This window comes from Heterocephalus glaber, unplaced genomic scaffold (genome assembly GCF_053883595.1).
Source record: "Heterocephalus glaber isolate CG9 unplaced genomic scaffold, H.glaber_assembly_v1.0 deba00001460, whole genome shotgun sequence".
NCBI lineage: Eukaryota > Metazoa > Chordata > Mammalia > Rodentia > Bathyergidae > Heterocephalus > Heterocephalus glaber.
Window position 1 is genome coordinate 10120741 of NW_028258307.1, and position 10359 is coordinate 10131099.

Here is a 10359-nt window from a genome sequence, read left to right on the forward strand (position 1 = left end):
GCACCCACAGAAGCAGTTATGGTTCACACACTGGTGTGCAGAGAGCCTGCTATTCCTGAGCAGGTAGGGACCATCTTCTGGAACCAGAGAAAACCCCATAGAGGCCGATGTCTGCATCTTTTTTTTTTTTAAATCAATTTTATTTGCACATTTTAGGTATACACTATGATGACATTCATCATTGGAAATTTGCACCTTTACATAATCTCTCTTGGTTCTTATTTTTTCCTCCTTCCCCTGCCCTCCATTCAACCCCTCCATCCTTCCCTATTTACAAAGACTTTGTTTCCATTTTTTCATTTTCTCATATTAATTCCATTCCCGTCTTTCCTTTCCTCTACCCCTCCCACTTCCTCTTTGCGCTTTTCTTCCTATTTCACATTATCTATTATACCTTTTAGTCCTTATTTACACTTTCACTTTCTCACACTAGAGAAACTATTTGGTATTTACACGTATGTCCTATTTACTTCACTTATGAGTATCTCTTCAATGTGCATCCATTTAGCTATAAATGTCTCTAATTTCTCATTTTTTATGGTGGAGTAGTACTCCATTTTATAAAAAACTCCACACTGCCTTTATTCAGTCTCCAGTTGATGGGCAATTGGGCTGCTTCCAAGCTTTAGCTATTACAAAATGTGCTGCTATGAACATGGGTGCACATATATCACTGTGGTGTGATTCTTTTAATTCTTTGGGGAAGATACCCAGCAGGGGAATAGCGGGGTCAAATGGGACTTCCAGTCCTAGTTCTTTGAGGTATCTCCATACTGATTTCCACAGTGGTTGCACCAGTGTACACTTCCGCCAGCAGTGGAGCAGGGTTCCTCTTTCCCCACAGCCCCACCAGCATTTGTAATTGGTTGATTTCATAATAGCAGCTATTCTTTCTGGGGTGAGGTGGAATCTCAGCTTTGTTTTCATTTGCATCTCTTGAATGACCAGTGATGCCAAATAGTTTTCATATGTTTATTTGCTATTTCTACTTCTTTGTCTGAGAAATATCTGTTCATTTCAGATGCCCATTTTTTGATTGGGTCTTTAAATTTGGGAGGTCTGATTTTTTAAAGTTCTTTATAGACTCTAGATAGTAGACCTTTGTCTGAGGAACAGCAGGTGAAGATTTTTTCCCATGCTATGGGTTGTCTCCTCACACTGTTGATGGTTTGTCTTGCTATACAGAAGCCTTTTAATGAGAAGAGATCCCACTTGTTGATTATTTGTGCTAGTTCACGGGCAACTGAGGTTTTGTTCATGAAATCTTTTCCTACCCCAATGTCTTCAAGAGTTCTACCTGACCTCTGTTCCAGCCAGTTCAGCGTTACTGTTTTAATATTTAGATCTTTAATCCATTTTTATTTTAGTTTAGTGCATGGTGAGAGATATAGGCCTATTTGTAATCTTTGGCAAGTTGAAACCCATTTTTTCCAGCACCATTTATTAAAGAGGCTATGTTTCCTCCAGTGAGGGTGTTTGGCTCCTTTGTCAAAGATGAGATGGTTGAGTGTGTCTGGAGTTGTTTCTGCATCTTCTAATTTGTTCCACTGGTCCTCAGGTCTGTTTCTCTGCCAGTACCACGCTGTTTCTATCACTGTAGCTTTGTAGTAGAGTTTCAAGTTGGGGATTGTGATACTCCCTGCCACATCTCTGTTGCTTTTGCTATTCTAGGTCTCTTCTTGTTCTAAATGAATTTTGGATTGTTTTCTCAAGGTCTGAGAAGTATGTTGATGGGATTTCAATTGGGATTGCATTGAATCTATATAGCAGTTTTGGAAGAATGGCCATTTTCACTATGTTGATTCTTCCTACCCAGGAACAGGGGATGTCTTTCCATTTTCTCATATCCTCTTCAATCTCTCTTTTCAGAGTGCTATACTCTTCAGAGAAGAGGTCTTTGATTTCTTTTGTTAGGTTGATTCCTAGGTATTTCAGGTTTTTGGATGCTATTGTGAAAGGAATTGTTTGTGCTATTTCTGTCTCAGTGAGTCTGTTGTTCGTGTAGAGGAAAGCTATTGATTTTTGTGTGTTGACCTTGTATCCAGCTACTTTACTGGATTTGGTTATTAAGTCTAGAAGACTTTTGGTGGAGTTCTTGGGGTCTTCTATGTAGAGTATCATGTCATCTGCAAATAATGACAATTTGACTTCTTCATTTCCTATCTTTATTCCTTTTATTTCTTTCTCTTATCTAATTACTATGGCTAATGGTTCCAAGACTCTGTTGAACAGGAGTGGTGATAGTGGACATCCTTGTCTTGTTCCTGATTTGAGTGTGAAGGATTTCAGTTTTTGACCATTTAATATGATATTGTGTCCTGGTTCTCCATAGATCACTTTTATCAGATTGAGGTAAAGACTGTCTATTCCAATTTTTTGTAGGGTTTTTATCATAAATGCATGTTGGATTTTGTCAAATGCTTTTTCTGCATCTATTAAGATGATCATATGGGGTTTTTTTTTTGTACCGGGGATTGAACTTGGGTCCTTGCAATTGCGCAGCAGGCGGCAAAACCACTGAGCTAAATCCCCAGCCCCGATCATATGGTTTTTGTCCTTGGCTTCATTGATATAGTGTATTGCATTGATTGATTTGCATATGTTGAACCATCCCTGCATCCCTGGGATGAATCCCACTTGGTCAGGGTGTATGATCTCCTTGATGATCTTCTGCATTCTATTTACCTACTTATTAAGGATTTTTGCCTCTATGTTCATTAGTGAGATTGGCCTATAGTTCTCTTTTTTGGTTGGGTCTTTCTCTGCTTTGGGGATCAAGGTGATGCTTGCTTCCAGGAATGAATTTGGGAGTATTGTTTCCCTTTCAATTTCACTGAAGAGTTTAAACAGTAGTGGCAGCAGTTCCTCTCTAAATGTCTTGTAGAATTCAGCAGTAAAGCCCTCAGGACCCGGGCTTTTCTTAGTTGATAAGTTTTTAATTACATTTTCAATTTCATTGATTGATATTGGGTTGTTTAGAATTTTTAGGTCTTATTCGTTCAACTTTGGTCATTCATATGTATTTGGGAATCTGTCCATTTCTTCTGTGTTTTCCATCTTAGTGGCGTATAGGTTCTGAAAGTAGGTATTGATGATCCTCTGGATTTCTGCTGTGTCTGTTTTAATTTCATCCTTTTCATTCATAACTGCATGGATTTGGGCCTTTTCTTTCCTTTTTCTCATAAGGTTGGCTAAGGGTTTGTCAATTTTGTTGATTCTTTCGAAGAACCAACTCTTGGCTTCATTGATTTTTCATATTGTTCTCTTAGTCTCCATTGCATTGATTTCTTCTCCGATCCTTAAGTTTCCTCCCTTGTATGAGCTTTGGGTTTGTCCTGCTCTTCTTTTTCTAGAAGCTTGAAGTTCAGCTTCAGGTTGTTTAATGGGGCTCTCTCTGTTTGCCTAATATGAGTATTCACTGGTATGAATTTCCCTTGTAGGACTGCTTTCATTGTGTCCCATAGATTCTGATATGTAGTATTGTTATTGTCATTTATTTGTTGGAACTGTCTGATTTCTTCTTTAATTTCCTCTGTGACCCATTGGTTATTCAGAAGTGTGTTGTTCAATTGCCATGTGTTTATGAGATTCTTGCAGTTTCTTTTGCTATTGATCTCCAATTTCATTGCACTGTTGTCTTATAATATACAGGGCATAACTTCAATTCCTTTACACTTACTTAAACATGTTCTATGTGTGAGTATGTGGTCTATTTCAGAGAACGACCCATGTGCAGCTGAAAAGAATGTGTATTCTGATTTTGTGGGGTGGAACACTCTGTAAACATCTGTTAAGTTCATTTGTTCAAGAGTTCGATTGAGTTCTAGTATTTCATTACTTATTTTTTGTTTAGTTGATCCATGTATTTGTGACAGTGGGGTATTGAGGTCTCCCACTACTATTGTATTAGTGCTTATTTGATTTTCCTTGTATGTTAGTATTTGTTTTATATAGTTGGGCGCACTAGTGTTTGGTGCACATATGTTCATGATTGTCATCTCTTCTTCCTGGATTGTTCCCTTTACGAGGATGTAGTGTCCTTGATTGTCTCTCTTAATCAGTGTTGGTTTGAAATCCATTTGATCTGCAAAGAGGATAGCTAGTCCTGCTTTTTTTCAGGTTCCTGTCCCATGGAATATTGCTTTCCACACTTTAACTTTCAGTATATGAATTTTGAATTAAGTGTGTTTCTTCTATGCAGCACATTGTTGGATCTTGCTTCTTGACCCATTCTGGCAGTCTTTTCTTTTTTTTTTTTCCCCATTAAGTTTATTGGTACATTTTAGGTATAAAATACAGTTACATTCATCATTGGAATCTTGTACTGTTATGGAAATCTCAGAAAGAAATACACAGAGACACAGAATTCGGATAAAATAATAAAATTTCTTCTCCTGAGCGGACAGGAACGCCAGAAACCAGTCTGGTCAATATCCATGGCCCCTTTGTTCAGCATTTCCCTTTTTATATCCTTTTTAGCCATTATCTCATCCCTAGTGGTCTTTGATATATACTTGAATAAACCCTTTACCCTGTATGTGGCAGAGAAAAATGGGGTGGCTAAGGGAGCGATTACTCAGCTTTTGGGGCCATGAAAACGGCCTGTGGCATACCTCTCAAAAGGACTCGACCCAGTGGCCCGGAGTTGGCCTACCTGTTTGAGGACAATAGCAGCGGCAGCTGCTTTAACCCGAGAGGCTGACAAATTGACCTTTGGACAAGATTTAACTTTGATCACTCCCCATGCCATTGAGCCCTTGTTGAATAGCTCACCTAGCAAATGGCTGTCTAATGCCAGACTGTTACAGTATCAAGGACTTTTATTAGAACAGCCACGCATTAAGTTTACCACCCCCGCTAGCCTCAATCCAGCCACTCTGCTCCCAGAATCTGACGAACAATTGCGCATCCATGATTGTCTCGAGACTCTTGAAAATTTGAGAGGAGGGCATCTGGACCTAACGGACCAAGCCCTCCCCCATGCAGAAATAACTTTCTATACTGATGGGTGCAGTTTCGTTCGGGATGGTGTACGATTTGCTGGAGCGGCAGTAGTCAACCAGGACCAACAGGTAGAATGGGAACAGGGCCTACCTCAAGGGACTTCAGCTCAGAGAGCTGAGCTGATTGCCTTGACCAAAGCTCTGAAATTGGGAAAAGGAAAAAGGATAAATATATTCACTGATAGCCGCTATGCTTTTGCCACTGCCCATGTACATGGGGAAATTTACCAAAATAGAGGACTGTTGACCTCTGAAGGAAAAGAGATCAAAAATAAGACTGAGATATTGGCATTGCTACAAGCAATCTGGTTACCTCGAGAGGTCGCCATCATCCACTGCTGTGGGCACCAAAATGGGCTTAGCCCCGAAATAATTGGTAATAATGCTGCTGACCAGGCATCCAAACAAGCTGCCCAAAAATCAGTGGGGAAACAAATGGTTCTACTCCCCACACCGGTGCTCCCAGAAAGACAGGAATACACAGATAAAAAAATAAAAGAAATGAACAGGAAATGTTGGACTCAAGGAGAGCATGGATGGTGGATGACTAAAGAGGGAAAGGTGGTGCTTCCAGCCGCTGTGGCAGATACTTTGCTGTGAGAACTGCACGAGTCCACTCACCTCGGCGAGAAAAGGATGATGGCTGCCCTGCAACCTCATTTCGTCAGCAAGAGATTAGCTCAAAAGTCCCAGGACATGGTGAGACGATGCCCCACCTGCCTCAAGGTAAATGCTAATTGGGTAACCGGGCCCCCTGGGGTCTGACACAGAGGACTAACTCCAGGAGAACATTGGGAATTGGACTTTACTGAAATGAAGCCTGGCATGTATGGGTACAAATACCTGCTAGTTTTTGTGGATACGTTTTCAGGATGGGTAGAGGCATACCCCACTAAGAGGGAGACAGCTAAAGTAACCGTCAAAAAGCTCTTGACAGAAATAGTTCCCCGTTTCGGTTTGCCCTTAGCTCTGGGGTCCGACAATGGTCCGGCCTTCACGGCTAAGATATCTAAATTAATTAGTAATATCCTTGGAATAAAGTGGAATCTACACTGTGCCTATAGGCCTCAAAGTTCAGGACAGGTAGAAAGAACAAATAGGACTTTAAAGGAGACTCTGACTAAATTATGCTTGGAGACTGACCTAGGTTGGGTAGAGCTTCTCCCTTTTGCCCTCCTCCAAATAAGATGTACTCCCAAGCCTCCCCTCAATCTGTCCCCTTTCCAGATTATTTATGGGCAATCTCCCCCAATCATTCCATTAATAGATGTAGAATTAAAGGAAAAGTTTTCCCACCTTTGGCTCCTTAAATCCTTAAAAGAAATTTTACAAGGGTTACAAATTTTAGTTAATTGATAAATGTATCTGTGTTTCAGTTTGAGTTGATGTTTAATTGGTGTGCTTAAAGTATTGTACATTGCAAATTCTTCATTTGTAATTATAAGGTTAACTTGCTCTTTTCTGCACTTTGTTGAAAAAAACCCTCAAGGTTACTACCATTCAATTGGCAGCCAACCAAATTTAAAGTGTAACAATCTGAGAATGAAAAAAGGGACACTTTAAAATTTCTTACTTTCTCTGGCTTTATGTCCTTCAGAGCTTTTTTTTTAGCTGTTTTTAATCCATTACTTATTTTTTCTTACTAATTTTTAAAATTTGAGTGTAAGCCCTATTTGATCCTCCCTGAGTCTGACCACAGCACGGTGCTCTGAAGCCAAGCAGTTTTCATGCTTTTGTCCCCACCTCCTCCAAACTTGTGAATTTAGCAACTCAAAAAGAGGGGGAAAGTCTAAATTCTCTCAGTCCAGATCTGAAAGAACCAGTTACTTTTCAGCATCGTCCCCTCTCTGACAGATGACCAGGATGCTGCTTTTCGCTTCCAGGGCACACATATGAAGCCAAGGAGGCATTCTGTGGCACAATTTGAGCCATAAATCAATATAGGGAAATTGATCTGGATGTTCCCATCCAGGGGCAGTGACTGTTAGCCAGATGGACCAGACGAGACCCTCACCTAGGGATTACCCAGTTGGCCAAGCTAGGCAAAGCTTGGGCCATTCTAACTCACAAAAGGCTCTAAGTTTTGGAGTTTCATCTTAATACCATAATTTCCAGTAAAACCTTTCTTAAAATTCCTAAGCATGCATTCCAAAACAGTAGGATGAGATGTTTCTGTCCCCATGATCGGCCGATCAGAGTGTTGGTGCCTATATGGGTACCCTTGTACAGAGATGAAAGACAAACAAAGGTGGGGGATCACTCACTCACCTGCCTGGTTGCGGGCTTCTCGGCCATTTTAAGGTCCGTTCAGGCTAAGGTGGGCTGTCACCTAAGCTCACCATTGTGCCTTTGTTAAACGCGACCACACACAAATTCTACAACTCGGGGAGGACTCTTTAAGTGCAAGTGCTTCCTCCCTCTGTCTTGTTCCACAGCTTGTTCCACAGCTTGTTCCACACACTCTCCTATCGAGAACTCTTTCACTCACACATTTATTCAGAAGTTATCACATTCCCTCCCGGTGACCCCCTAATCGTAACCAAAACAAATGAAAGAAGCTACCTCCCCAAATGGCAAAGCACAAGGGGTGATCAGGCCCCTGCACTATGTTTGCCCAACGTTCACAAAGTGAACCAAGACAAATAGGAGGAGCTATCTTTCCAAACGGCAAAGCACAAGGGGTGATCAGGCCCCTGTGCTGTATTTGCCCAAAGTTACAGAATACAAATTCACAAGACGAAATCGAAAGTTAATGACTAGGGGGAGGTTTTCAGGGGTTTCTCACCCAGCAAAGGAAAGAGACAGACGAGACACCAAGAGCACCAGTCCTCCTTCTGTAGTCTCCTTCTCAGGTTCAGGCAAACCTCCAACGGTGAGCGGATCTCTGTGTCCTGTTGGGGAGCCTAGGAAATTAGTCCCAGGGGCGCACCTTTCCTCTCAAGGAGACAGAGAGCCGCTCCCTCCGGTGGGGTTCGGGCCAATGCCCAAAGGGGCTATTTCATTCCCGATTCCCAGCCAACGCACCAAATGTTACGGAAATCTCAGAAAGAAATACACAGAGACACAGAGTTAGGATAAAATAATAAAATTTCTTCTCGCGAGTGGATGGGAACGCCAGAAACCAGTCTAGTCAATATCCGCCAGTGTTTTTCTTTTGATTGGTGGATTGAGATCATTAACATTGATGGTTATAACTGATATATATTGACTTATCATTGTTATGACTTTTTCTTTTTGTTGGATTCTCCCCTTTACATTTAATTTCTTGTCACACCCAATGGATTCATTCTGCTGTGCTTCCTGGGGTTGTAATACTCATTGTCTTTTCCTAGGATATTGTCTTAAAGTTTTTGGAGTGCTGCTTTGGTATTCGTGAAGTTGCTAAGGTGCTCTTTGTCATGAAAGTATCTTACTTCTCCATCAAGTTTGAAAGATAGTTTTGCAGGGTACATCAATCTGGGTTGGAGGCTGTTTTCTTTTAGGGCTTGGAATATGTCACTCCAAGCTCTTCTTGCCTTGAGGGTTTGCATTGAGTAGTCTTCTATGATTCTGATGAGCTTTCCTTTGTATGTAATTTGTTTCTTTTCTCTAAGTGCTTGTAGAATTTTGTTCTTCTGTTGGGTGTCTGGATTTTTAACTATTAAATGCCTGTATGTTGATTTTTTTTATCAAGGCTAGCTGGGGTCCTATATGCTTCACTTATCTTTATGTCAAGTTCTTTTCCCCTGCTTGGGAAATTTTCTGCCATCACTTCTGTGAACAGCTTTTTTATGTCATCTGCACTCTCTCCTTTTTCTTCATTGACTCCAATCAGTCTTATGTTATTCTTCTTTGCATTGACTAGCAGCTGCTGGATTGATTTCTCATGGCCCCTTACTATTTTATAGAAATTTTTCCCTTGCTGGTCACCAATTGCAATCTTATCTTTTATATCTGAAATTCTATCCTCACATTGGCTCATTCTGGTGTGTAAACTTCCAATGGAGTTTTTAATTTCCTGGAAATCTGTTTGCGTCTGTTTTATGGATTCAATTTGTTTCCTATGTTGGGATTCCATCATATTCCTCAACTCCTCTATTTTTCTATCTGTGTCCTCCCTAGATTTATTAATCATGTCTTGCACAATGGGCATAATCTCTGCTGTTATCTGAGCAATTATTTCTGATTTCATTTTTTCCAGATCTTCTTTTGTTGCCAGTTCAGGGAGTCCAGGTGGTTGAGTATCAGATTGTTCCATCTTATTTCTCTTTGGGGTTGCTTTAGGTGATCTGGAAGTCTGGTTTTGAGACTTGTTTACATGTCTTCTCATTTCAACGGGGGGGGGGTTGGTGGGGGAGGGATGTGTGTTGCTGGCACCCATGTGGCTCACCTCCTCTGTGCTGGGGGCAGTGGTATGGCAGCCAGAATGTTCGTCTCTTTTGAGCTGGGGGGAGCTCTGTTCCTTGGCACCAGGTGCAGTGGTAAGGCAGCCTGGAAGATTCACCTCCTCTGTGCTGGGGGCAGCTCTGTCCTCTGTGATTGAGGTGGTGGTACAGGGGCTCAGAAAGTTCACCTCCTGTGCTCTGGGGGCAGCTCTCTCTGCATTTTAAGAGCTGATGTCACAGCCAGCCCTGTGGTTCACCAGGGTCAGGATGGAGAGCCTTCCTGCCCGCTATGTGAGGCCCTTTTTCCCTCAGAAGACTCTGCCTTCTTGGCTGTAACATTGTGGTATCACAGGGAGGCATCTGGGCTTTGTCCTTGGTTCCCGGCACAGAACTCCAAACCCTTGGAATTTCCTAAACTCTAAGGGTGACAGGAGTGTCTTTGCCCTCAAATGGTGACTCTTGTCAGGGTCTTGGATGGCTTTAGGACAGAGGCTAGTGAGCAGAAAGAACAAGCTTTGGTTAGAAACTTGGGGCTTTCGGCTCTTCAGAAGGGGCTGTTTCTGAGCTGCATACTTTATGATACACCAGGAAAGATAAAGTATCTTCTTGAGTTCTCAGAGCTGTTCTAGCAGATCATCAAACCCCAGGAAGGGAGTGGGAATCCTGATTTATAGTCAGTCAGAAGTAAGAGTGGCTCAGGACTTATTAGCATCCTAAGCAGGGGCATCTTGTGAAACTGAGCCCTGTAGGGTCTGCACAAACTCTGAGTGGTTTGTGCCCAAATCAAATTGCATTGCTGGAGACCCCAGTTACAGAATTACAGAACTTGATGTTGGTGTGTAAAAATACCCACTGTTCCTTACCTGGCTATTCATACACATTGCAGGGTTTATTCTTACTAACCAGAGTTTACGAGGGGTTCTCCCCACCAGACTGTAGGACCCCCGGGTTTTGGTGTCCTTATCTGTGAAATGGGTTGGTCCTTATTATCC